The sequence below is a fragment of the Trachypithecus francoisi genome, unplaced genomic scaffold, assembly GCF_009764315.1.
Source record: "Trachypithecus francoisi isolate TF-2019V2 unplaced genomic scaffold, Tfra_2.0 Contig01451, whole genome shotgun sequence".
NCBI classification, from domain to species: domain Eukaryota; kingdom Metazoa; phylum Chordata; class Mammalia; order Primates; family Cercopithecidae; genus Trachypithecus; species Trachypithecus francoisi.
In genome coordinates, this window is record NW_022681432.1 from 1,913,644 (window position 1) to 1,926,590 (window position 12,947).

General features: G+C 40.2%; 1 pseudogene across 1 annotated transcript; it reads left to right on the forward strand.

The window, feature by feature from the left end:
- The first annotated feature begins 210 nt into the window (after nt 1-210).
- On the forward strand, nt 211-10,186 carry LOC117096159 (annotated as a pseudogene). The gene is made up of 2 exons (XR_004442366.1): nt 211-302; nt 8,429-10,186. The product of XR_004442366.1 is annotated as a stress-induced-phosphoprotein 1-like (transcript).
- The last annotated feature ends 2,761 nt before the right edge of the window (nt 10,187-12,947 follow it).

The following is a 12,947-nucleotide window of genomic DNA, read 5'->3' on the forward strand; positions in this document are numbered from 1 at the left end:
GATGCTGAGGCAGAAGAATCACTTGAACCTGGGAGACGGAGGTTGCACTGAGCTGAAATCTCACCACTGCACTCCAGCCTGGGCGACAGACTGAGATCCCATGTGAAAAAAAAAAAAAAGTAGCACTACTTAGCACCCCACTTAGTAGGTGCTATACCAGTGGAAGTAAAGAGAAATTTCCTCCATTGCAATTAACTACTGAGCCACAGGATGGATGACAAAATATTGGCACTTCGATGGGTTCATAAGTGCAGGAGCCTGCGGCAGACATCAGGACAACCTTACGTGTCAGAGATGCGCAAGTAAAATACTTAACAGTGTTTCTGACACAAAGCTAACACTGTTTCTAACACTGTTTTTGAGCATAAAATATGTGCTCAAAAATGGTTGCTTACTAATATGTTTATTACTAAGAGCAGCACCCTTAGGAGTTATGAGCTGGATTATGTCTTCTCCCAAATTTATATGTCAAACTCCTAACTCTTTGTATCTCAGAATGTGACTGTATTTGAAGATAGACTCTTTAAAGAGGAAATCAAGTAAAATTGGGTTCACTAGGGTGGGCCCCAATCCAATATAGCTGATGTCACTGCAAGAAGAGGAAATTTGGATATAGACATGTCCAAAGGGAAGATGATGACACAGGGAGAAGACAGACTTCTACAAAACAAGGAAAGAGGTCTGAAACAGATTCTTTCTACACAGCCTTCAGAAGGAACCAACACTGCCAACACCTTCATCTCAGATTTCTAGTTTCCAGAGCAGTGAGAAAATAAATTTCTATTTATTTTTTAAAAACAACCAGTCTGTTGTACTTTGTTATGCAGCCTATCAAACTAACACAGTTATCATTAGCTGCAACAGAGTATATTATGCTATCAATCTAGAGGAAAAGACAAAAAATGGTCATAGCTGATATGACTAGTTCCTAAGCACTCATTCACTTATATGTGTTAATTCAATAAATATTGGTTGGTCATTACTATGTACCAGACATTGTGCTAAGTGCTAGAAATTCAAAGCCCAATAAAGCATAGTCTTTGTTCATGAGGAACTCATGGTCTTGTGTACGGGTGTGAGATTGGGAGTGAGAAAAAAGGAAGAGAGGAGGAAATAGAGGAGCAAAATGATAGAAAGATCATAGGACAGCTAATGAGTAACCCAACAGTTATAATTCCATAATCAGTACTGTGAAAAGCAGGAAACAGGCATAGGGTTTTGTGAATGTGTAGAGATGGGCTATCTAAATAGAATGTGGGTTAAGAAAGGCTTTCCGAAGAAACTATGTCTTGAGCTAGGCATTGATACATGAATAGGAGTTAGCTAGACAAAAATAGAAATAAAAGGCATTTCTACTTAAGATACACCATCTCTTTCCTTTCTTTCTGAACTTCTTGAATTAAATAGAGAGGTCCTGTAGTATTGATACAAGAAGGGTCAGAAAAATTTAGGTTTTTTGCTCTTCTGTTGATATGACTTCTTTCCTCAGGTTGAATGACCTAAAAAATGTAGAGTTTTTATACATATGCAGCAAAGTTCAGTTTAGTATTCAAATTAAAAATTGAAAGCTACACACACACACACACACACACACATTTGTGAACACTAAGAAGCCCCAGTTCATGAAGTGTTATCCTTGCTTTATAATTAGCATATCAAACCTTGAGAATAAGAGACTAAAAATATATTTCTACTCATATTCCAGTAATGTAAATTATTATGGTGCTTTTGCAAATCTCTAATATATCATTTATTCTCTTGTTTTCACCAACTGATTTGTATCTAGCTTGAATGACTGTTCAAGATATTCTTTCATAAGTTTAGTGATGAAGTCTGAAGTTACACAGAACAGTACATGCATTAACATTTCCTAATATTTCATTTTGTGTACAAATAGCACTCCTATGTGCTATGGAATGAACTAATACCTCTGTATATCAGTTCCCTGTCTATAAGAAAGTTGATAATCTTTTCTCCCATTAAAAATGGTGAAATATACTTCAGCACAAATAGCTGTTCTAGTGTTATATTATATTTGAACAGTAAGTAATATAGGCCTATGAACTGAAAAGAACGATAATAGCATATTTGAATAGTTCAGAGGCTAAAGAAATCAAATTTTAAAAGGAAAGCATGACAATAAAGGATTAAGATGACATGTAAAATATACTAACATTATCTTCCAAATAAGTCATTTATGCTTAAAAAGACCGTGGTGATGATGATGACGATAATTACATTCAGTGAAAATATCAATACAGTCACATTTTAATTTACCCATTTCTTTTACAAGTAAATAAGTAGAAAAAAATCATATTTCTTCTCTTCCTAAAGGAAATCTATCTATTCAAAAATAGGTCTTCTTGCCAGGCTTTTTTATTTTTTATGTATTTATTTTTTTGAGACAGGGTCTCACTCTGTCACCCAGGTTGGAGTGTGGTGGCCTGATCATGGTTCACTACAGTCTTGAACTGCTGGGCTCAGTTGATCCTCCCACCTCAGCTTCCCAGCCGCCTGGGGCTACAGGTGTATACCACGGTGCCTGGCTAGTTTTGTATGTTTTGTAGAGACGGCGTTTTGCCATGTTGCCTAGACTGGTCTTGAACTCCTGGACTCTAACAATCCGCCCACCTCAGCCTCCCAAAGTGCTGGGATTACAGGTGTGAGCCACCATGCCCAGCAAACCTCCTTCTTATAACCTGCTTCACAATGAAGAATTCAACAGAAATTCTTTCAGTGTCAGAATTTTCACTGGATGCTTTGACTTCTATTGAAGACTGGGAATACAGGCTGCATGACATGCTGTCCTTGCAACTACTGGAATTAGACTTATGGTTCATTTGAATACATATTCTAGTTGTAATCTTGCAAGATTTTTTCCTAATGCTATTAAGATTCTAACCTGTTATAATAACTTGGCCTTTTTGGGGGGGTTGGCAGATGCTATTCATTATGACAGGATAGAGAATGAAAACTGCTGAACTCGAAAGGCTTTCAGACAAAACTTTGGCAGCTTGGAACCTTCTAGACTCTGTCAAAAACCTAAAAACAAAATAAAAGCTGCTCCCAAATCTGATTATGAAGACCAGATTTAGCATCTCAAACAAAAATACATATTAAAAAAAGAACTATAGTAAAATGCTAAATCATGTAAGGTTAAAAAGAAAAAAGACTACTTATGAAAATATCTCCCTTACCAACTCAAGTGATGAGAGGATAGACTTTGTGATGTCCAAAGAAATACAAACAAAATTCAAATCAAAGAATATAAAATGAATTTTGAGGAAAAAATCCTGTGTTCTCTCAAAGAGTTACTTTTAAAGTGCACTTCTCCAAACCATGAAATAAAAATCTTGTTTTCATAGCTAAATTGGAAATATTGGGAGAGAGTCCAAAATGGTGAGCTTTGTCTTACTGTTTGTTATAAAAAGCAAACATACAAATGCCTGGCATGAAAGAAAAACTTGTTTCTGTCAAATACATTCTGTTCAGGAAGAGTGCATCCGTGTGAAAATATGACCCCTATAATGGTGCCAAGTTTAGCAAAATCTAAGGTGATCTGTTGAGGAAGTGCTAAAAGCAGCTTTAACTACACACCCACTGTTTAAAAGCTTTCAAAAACAATCTGAAGGAGAACACTGATAACATGCTTTTTTGGTAATTCACCTCTCCTTTTTACTTCCTTTGTCTCAATTTAGAAACTAGATAAATATATTGTTCCTGAAAGAACTGGAAGCATGATGTTTAATATGGAACCTATGTTTATCATCATTCTGGTTTGCATGTCCTGGGTACTAAAGTTTTATATTTATTTATATCCCTTATGAGTTTAAAATAAGTATCTTCTTCAACAATCCACATTTGCAAGAGCTCAGTTCATATGATGTCTTTATGGCTTTTTAAAAAATTGTTTCTCTTTAAAAAGTCAAAGTTAAAATATTGCATATGGGAGACACTAATGCTTTAGCTTAAGAAACATTGTGTTAAAATGTATGGTAAAATTCCTAAAGGAGTTTTGCTTATTTTAAAACTTTGGGAATTGTCAATACTTTTTGTTAATTTTAATTTTAATTTTCAAGATTACATGAAGGTTGTATTTTTAAACAAATTTCTTCTAATTTTTTCATTTCTTAAAAAACAGCCAACACAACTTCTGCTGACATGCACAAGCAAGGATGGAACTCTCTGCCATTACCCCATCAGAGTGTTGTTGCCAGTGGACCAGGAACACCACTGAGGCCCTTCCAGCACAGCAGGTTCCTAATCTTGAGGGACCAGAGAACAAAGCCAGGGGCCCAGCTGTAACCTGCCCAGGGTTACAGCATGCAGGCCAGGACTGCTGAGCTGCACCTTGGACCCCTGAAATCTTCAAAACAATAAAGTCAGTTGACTGAGTCCACTTTATACCACAATGAAACTCTCAAGGGCAGCAAAGAAGATAAAACCAAAAAACACCATCCAAAGGAGAGCACCTTCAAAGAATAAAGGAACATTACCCACATGGCTGACAATGATCCAGCACAAGACTTCTGGCAACTCAAAAATCCCGAGTGTCTTCTTACCTCCAAATGACTACACTGGTCCCCAACAGTAGTTCTTCACCAGGCTGAAATGGCTGAAATAAAAGACATAGAACTTAGAATCTGCATAGGAAAAAAGATCATCGAGAGATAGGAGAAAGTCGAAACCCAATACAAGGATTCTGAGGAATCCAGTAAAATGATACAGGAGCTGAAAGATGAAATAGCAATTTTACGAATGAGCCAAACTGATCTGATAGAGCTGAAAAACTCACTACAAGAACTTCATAATGCAATCACAAGTTTATTCAATTATTTATTATTATTATTATTATTATTATTTAAGACAGAGTTTCACTCTCGTCACCCAAGCTGGAGTGCAATAGCGCAATCTCAGTTCACTGCAACCTCCACCTCCTGGGTTCAAGTGATTCTCCTGCCTCAGCCTCCCAAGTAGCTGGATTACAGGTGCCCAGCACCATGCCCAGCTAATTTTTGTATTCCTGGTAGACACAGGGTTTTACCATGTTGGCCAGGCTAGTCTCAAAATCCTGACTTCAGGTGATCCTCCCACCTCAGCCTCCCAAAGTTCTGGGGTTACAGGCATGAGCCACCATACCCGGCCTATTTAATTTTTAAAAATTATTATTTCTATCATTTTTGGAGAATAGGTGGGGTTTGATTACATAGATAATTCTTTAGTGGTGATTTCTGAGACTTTGGTGTACCCATCACCCAAGCAGTATACCCAATGTGTAGCCTTTTATCCCTCACGCCCCTTGATATGTCTTGGATCTGTGTCCCCACCCAAATCTCATTTCAAATTGTAATCCCCAGATGTTGAGCAAGGAACCTGTAATCCCCAAGTGTCGAGGAAGGGGATTGATTGGATCATAAGGGCAGTTTCCCCAATGCTGTTCTCATGATAGCAAATAAGTTCTCATGAGATCTGATGGTTTATAAGGCAGTTTTCCCAGCTCTCTCTCTCTCTCTCTCTCTCTCTCTCTCTCTCTCTCTCTCTCTCTCTCTCTCTCTCTCGTCTCTCTCTTTCTCTCTCTGTGTGTGTGTGGTTCCAATTTGCATGTTCCTGATCATTAGTAATGTTAAGCATTTTTTCATATCTTTGTTGGCCATTTGTATATCCTCTTTTGAGAATTATCTATTCATGTCCTCAGCCCACTTTGATGCAATTATTATTTTTTCTTGCTCATTTGACTTCCTTGTAGATTCTGGATATTAGTCCTTTGTCAGATGCATACGTTGTGAATAATTATTTCCACTCTGTGGGTTGTCTGTTTACTCTGTTGATTATTTCTTTTGCTGTGAAGAGCTTTTTAATTTAATAAGGTCTTATCTACTTATCTGTGTTTTGGTTGCATTTGCTTTTGGGTTCTCGGTCATGAACTCTCTGCCTAAATGAATGTCTAGAAGAGTTTTTTTGATGTTATATTCTAGAATTTAGATGGTTTCAGGTCGCAGATTTGAGTCTTTAATACATCTTGAGTTGGTTTTTGTATAAGGTGAGAGATGACCCTGCAGTTTCATTGTCCTACATGTGGCTTGCCAATTATCCCAGCATCACTTGTTGAATAGAGTAGTCCTTTTCCCACTTTATGCTTTGGTTTGCTTAGTCAAAGATCAGTTGGCTGTAAGTATTGGCTTTATTTCTGGATTATCTGTTCTGTTCCATTGGTCTATGTGCCTATTTTTATACCAATACCATGTTGTTTTGGTGCCTATAGCCTTGTAGTACAGTTTGAAGTCAGGTAGTGTGATGCCTCCAGATTTATTCTTTGTGCTTAGCCTTGCTTTGGCTATGCAGGCTCTTTTCTTGGTTCCATATGTATTTTAGGATTTTTTTCCAGTTCTGTGAAGAATGATGATGGTATTTTGATGGAAATTGCATTAAATTTGTAGATTGCTTTTGGCAGTATGGTTATTTTCACAATGTTGATTCTACCCATTCATGAGCATGGGATGTGTTTGCATTTGTTTGTGTCATCTATGATTTCTTTCAGCAATATTTTGCAATTTTATTTGCAGAAATCTTTTACCTCCTTGCTTAGGTGTATTCCTAAGTATTTCATATATTTTTTGCAGCTATTGTAAAAGGCAGTTAGTTCTTGATTTGATTCTCGGCTTGGTTGCTATTGGTGTATAGCAGTGCTACTAATTTGTGTACATTGATTTTGTATCCTGAAACTTTACTGAATTCATTTATCACGACTAGAAGCTTTTTAGATAAGTCTTTAGGGTTTTTCAAGTATATGATCATATCATCAACAAACAGCGACAGTTTATCTCTTTACCAATTGGATGCCCTTTACTTCTTTCTTTTGTCTGATTGCTCTCTCTAGGACTCCCAGTACTATGTTAAATGTAAGTGGTGGAAGTGGGCATCCTTGTCTTGTTCCAGTTCTCACAGGGAAAGCTTTCAACTTTTCCCCATTCAGTATAATGTTGGCTGTGGGTTTATCATAGTTGGTTTTTATTACTTTAAGGTATGTCCCTTCAATGCCAATTTTGCTGAGGGTTTTAATCATAAAGCAATGATGGATTTTGTCAGATGCATTTTCTGCATATATTGAGATGATTATATGATATTTGTTTTAATTATGTTTATGTGATTTATCACATTTATTGACTTTTGTATTTTAAACCATTCTTGCATCCCTAGTATAAAACCCACTTGATTATGGTGGAATATATTTTGGATATGCTGTTGCAATCAGTTAGCTAGTATTTTATTGAGGATTTCTGCATCGATGTTCATCGGAGATATTGGTCTATAGTTTTCTTTCTTTGTTATGTCTTTCCTGGTTTGAGTATTAGAGTGATACTGGCTTCATAGAATGATTTGGAGAGAACTCCCTAAATCTGTATCTTTTGAAATGGTTTCAGTACTATTGGTACCAATCTTTATTTGAATGTCTGATAGACTGCAGCTGGGAATGCATCTGGTCCTGAATTTTTTTTCTGGCAATTTTTTAAAATTACAATTTCAATCTCACTGCTTGTTATTGGTCTGTTCAGAGTTTCTATTTCTTCTTGGTTTACCTATTTCCAGGAATTTTTTATTATTAAATTATTATTATCATTATTATTATTATTAAGACAGAGTCTTGCTCTGTCACCCAGACTGGAATGCAGTAGCATGATCTTGGCTCACTGCAGCCTCCAACTCCCAGGTTCAAGCCATTCTCCCGCCTCAGCCTCCCGAGTAGCTGTGACTACAGGTGCAAACCAACATGCCCGGCTAATGTTTGTATTTTTAGTAAAGACAGCATTTCACCATTTTGGCTAGGATGGTCTTTATCTCCTGACCTCGTGATCCGCATGGGTTTTTCTTTTCTGTTGCATCGCCAGGCTGCAAATTTTTCAAACTTACATGTTCTTCTCCTCTTGAATGCTTTTTATATGTTCTTCTCCTCTTGAATGCTTTACCACTTAGACATTTCTTTTACCAGTACCCTAAATCATCTCTTTCAAGTTAAAAGTTCCACAGATCTCTAGGGCAGGGGCAAAATGCCACCAGTGTCTTTGCTAAAGCATAGCAACAGTGACCTTTACTCCAGTTTCCCGTAAGTTCCTCATCTCCATCTGAGACCCACTCAGCCTGGACTTAATTGTCCATACCACTATCAGCATTTTGGTCAAAGCCATTCAACAAATCTCTGGGAAGTTCCAAATTTTCCCACATCTTCCTGTCTTCGGAGCCCTCCAAGTCTCTAGGAAGTTCCAAACTTTCCCACATTTTCCTGTCTTCTTCTGAGCCCTCCAAACTGTTCCAACGTCTGCCTGTTACCTGCTTGCAAAGCTGCTTCCACATTCTCGGGTATCCTTATAGCAGCACCTCACTACTTCAGAACCAATTTACTGTATTAGTTCCTTCTCACACTGCTATGAAGAAATACCAGAGACTGGGTTGGGAACGCGGAGTGGACAGATTCGGTTCAACGGGATTCCGGACCGCACTGTGCTATAAAGCAAGTCAATGAGCTGAAAGAGAAGGGCAACAAGGCCCTGAGCACAGCAACATAGATGATGCCTTACAGTGCTACTCGGAAGCCATTAAGCTGGATCCCCACAACCACATGCTCTACAGCAACTGTTCTTCCCCCTATGCCAAGAAAGGACACTACCAGAAGGCTTACAAGGATGGCTGTAAGACCATCGACCTAAAAGCCTGACTGGGGCAAGGGCTATTCACAAAAAGCAGCAGCTCTAGAGTTCTTAAACCAATTTGAAGAAGCCAAGTGAACCTACGAGGAGCACTTAAAACAGAGGCAAATAACCCTCAACTGAAAGAGGGTTTACAGAATATGGAGGCCAAGTTGGCAGAGAGAAAATTCATGAATGCTTTCAACATGCCCAATCTGTATCAGAAGTTGGAGAGTGATCCCAGGACAAGAACACTGCTCAGTGATACTACCTATCAGGAGCTGATAGAGCAGCTACGAAACAAGCCTTCTGATCTGGGCAGCAAACTACAAGATCCCCGGATCATGACCACTCTCAGTGTCCTCCTTGAGGTTGATCTCGGCAATATGGATGAGGAGGAACAGGTTGCAACACCTCCACCACCACCCCCTCCCAAAAAGGAGACCAAGCCAAAGCTAAAGGAAGAAGATCTTCCATAGAAGAAGAAGCAGACACTGAAGAAAAAGAGCTGAGGAACAATGCCTACTAGAAGAAATACTGACCCAGCCTTGAAGCATTAGGACAAAGCCAAGGAGCTGGACCCCAGCAACATGACTTACATTACCAATTAAGCAGCGGTATACTTTGAAAAGGGTGACTACAGTAAGTGCGGGGAGCCTTGTGGGAAGTCCATTTAGATAGGAGAGAAAACTATCTACGGATTGCCAAAGCGTATACTCGAATTGGCAATTCCTACTTCAAAGAAGAAAGGTACAAGGATGCCATCCATTTCTATTACAAGTCTCTTGCAGAGCACCAAACTCCAGATGTGCTCAAGAAACGCCAGCAGGCAGAGAAAATCCTGAAGGAGCAAGAACGGCTGGCCTGCATAAACCCGGACCAGGCTTTGGAGGAGAAGAACAAAAGCAGAAAGGGGACTATCCCCAGGACGTGACGCGTTATACAGAAGCCATCAAAAGGAATCCGAAAGATGCCAGATTATACAGCAATCGAGCTGCCTGGAGTTCCGCCAAACTCCTGGAGTTCCAGCTGGCACTCAAGGACTGTGAGGAATGTATCCAGCTGGAGCCAACCTTCATCAAGGGTTATACACGGAAAGCCGCTGCCCTGGAAGCCATGAAGGACTACACCAAAGCGATGGATGTGTACCGGAAGGCGCTAGACCTGGACTCCAGCTGTAAGGAGGCGGCAGACGGCTATCAGCGTCGTATGATGGTGCAGTACAACCGGCACCACAGCCCCGAAGATGTGAAGTGAGGAGCCTTGGCCGACCCCAAGGTGCAGCAGATCATGAGTGACATAGCCATGCGCCTTATCCTGGAACAGATGCAGAAGGACCCCCAGGCACTCAGCCAACACTTAAAGAATCTTGTAATCCCACAGAAGATCCAGAAGCTGATGGATGTGGATCTGATTGCAATTCGGTGATGACTTGTTCATCCTCGCTTCCCTTCGCCCTCTTGTGGAAAGAGGAGCGGGGACCGCAGCAAGCAGCACGGAGGGGAAGGGAGAGCAGGAGGAGAGAAGGCCTCATCTCTCTGTATTTATACATAAGCCCAGGGACGACACAGAGACTTGTACCTGGGCTGTTCGTGCCGCTGCTGCCTCTGAGCCCTCCCAGCACATGCGTCGTGTCTTCACCATTGCCCTCGAGTTTCGTGTCTCCTTCCCCTGCCCCCAGTGGCTGTCTCGGCTGCTCTCCCATAGTTGATTATTTTTTATTTGGGGCAGTGGGCATGTATAGGGAGGAGAGGAGATTCTTCCCAGCCTCGGGTCCCAGCTGTCTCATGTTGTTTATTCCGAGTGCCCTTCTCCAATAAAACAAGCCAGTTGGGCTAGGTTATTTTACAAAAGGAAAAAGAAAAGAAAAGAAAAGAAAAGAAAGGAAAGGAAAGGAAAGGAAAGGAAAGGAAAGGAAGGAAAGGAAGGAAAGGAAAGGAAAGGAAAGGAAAGGAAAGAAAGGAAAGGAAAGGAAAGGAAAGGAAAGGAAAAAGAAAAGAGACCAGAGACTAGGTAACTTATAAAGAAAAGAACTTTAATTGGCTCACAATTCTGCATTGCTGGGAAGGCCTCAGGAAACTAACAACCATGGCAGAAGGCAAAGCAGAAGCAGGAACATTCTTTACAAGGCAGCAGGACAGAGTGAGTGCAAGCAGGGGAAATACTAGATGCTTATAAAGCCATCAGATCTCATAAGATTCACTCATTATTCAAGAGAACGGCATGGAAGAAACTGCTCTCTAAACCCAATTACCTCTACTAGGTCCTGCCCTTTTGGGGATTATGGGAATTATAATTCAAGATGAGATTTTGACTGGGGACACAGTCAAATCATATCAGGGTACCCTGCTTACTACCTGGTGATGTAATAATGTGTACTCCTGAGACCCTGTAACACTGAATTTACCTATATAACAAACTTGCACGTGTACTTCTGAACATAAAAGTTATTTAGAAAAAAAAAAAAAGACAAAAACACTGGGCATGGTGGCTCACGCCTGTAATCTGAGCACTTTGGGAGGCTGAGGTGGGTGGATCACAAGGTCAAGAGATTGCGAACATCCTGGCCAATGTGGTGAAACCCTATCTCTATTAAAAATACAAAAATTAGCTGGATGTGGTGGCACGTGCTTGTAGTCCCAGCTACTTGGGAGGCTGAGGCAAGAGAATCACTTCAGCCTGGGAGGCAGAGGATGCAGTGAGCTGAGATGGCACCACTGCACTCCAGCCTGCCAACAGAGTAAGACTCCGAAAAAAATTAATAATAATAATAAATAATAAATAAAATTTTAAAAAAGACAAAAACAACTACAGACTACAGACAATGTAAGCTTTACACTGGAGCTTGGCTATGCACTGACACAAAGTTTTCAACACGTCAAAAATAATTGCATGTTGATTGGGTAAATGGGAATTGACTACCAAGGGTGGGTTTAACACTAGTGATCAGATTTCTGGTATACCTGCTATGATAGGTTGAAGAATATATATATATATATATATATATATATATACACACACACACACACACACACACACACCACATATATATATACAGCAGAAGTCACAAGTTCATGTTCTCACAGGTACCTGGCAGGTAATATAAATGAGTGAAGCTGTCTGATGTAGGAAGAAATATCTTGACACAGGAAACAGTAGTTGATATGGTTTGGCTCTGTGCCCCCACCCAAATCTCATCTTGAATTGTATTCCCATAATTTCCACATGTTGTGGGAGGGATCTGGTGGGAGATTATTTGAATCATGGTGATGGTTTCCCCCATACTGTTCTCATGGTAGTGAATAAGTCTCACGAGTTCTGATGGTTTTTCAGGGGGTTCTGCTTGTGAATTCCTCTCGTTTTCTCTTGCCACCACCAGGTAAGAGGTGCCTTTCACCTTCTGCCATGATTCTGAGGCCTCTCCAGTCATGTGGAACTGTAAGTCCAATTAAACCTCTTTTTCTTCCCAGTCTTGGGTATGTCTTTATCGGCAGTGTGAAAATGGACTAAGAGAGTAAATTTTTATCAGCAGTGTGGGGTGCTGCTGAAAAGATACCCAAAAATGTGGAAGTGACTTTGGAACAGGGTAACAAGCAGAGATTGAAACAGTTTGGAGGGCTCAGAAGAAGACAGGAAAATGTGGGAAAGTTTGGAACTTCTGTAGAGAATTGTTAAATAGGTTTGCCCAAAATGCTATAGCAATATGGGCAATAAGGTCGAAGTTGAGTTGGTCTCAGATGGAGATGAGGAACTTGTTGGGAACTGCAACAAAGGTGACTCTCGTTATGTTTTAGCAAGGAGACTGGTGGCATTTTGCCTCTGCCCTAGAGATTTGTGGAACTTTGAACTTGAGAGAGATGATTTAGGGTGTCTGGTGGCACAAATTTCTAGGCAGCAATGCATTCAAGAGATGACTTGGGTGCTGTTAAAGCTATTCGGTTTTAAAAGGGAAGCAGAACATAAAAGTTCAGAAAATTTGTAGCCTGACAATATGATAGAAAATGAAAACCCATTTTCTGAAAAGAAATTCAAGCTGGCTGCAGAAATTTGCATAAGTCAAGAGGAGCCAAATGTTAATCCCCAAGTCAATGGGGAAAATGTCTCTAGGGCACGTCAGAGGTCTTCATGGCAGCCCCTCCCATCACAGGCCTGGAGACCTAGGAGAAAATGGTTTCATGGCCGGGTCCAGGGTCCCCATGCTGTGTGCAGTCTAGCAACTTGGTGCCCTGTGTCCCAGTCACTCCAGCCATGACTAAAAGGAGCCAA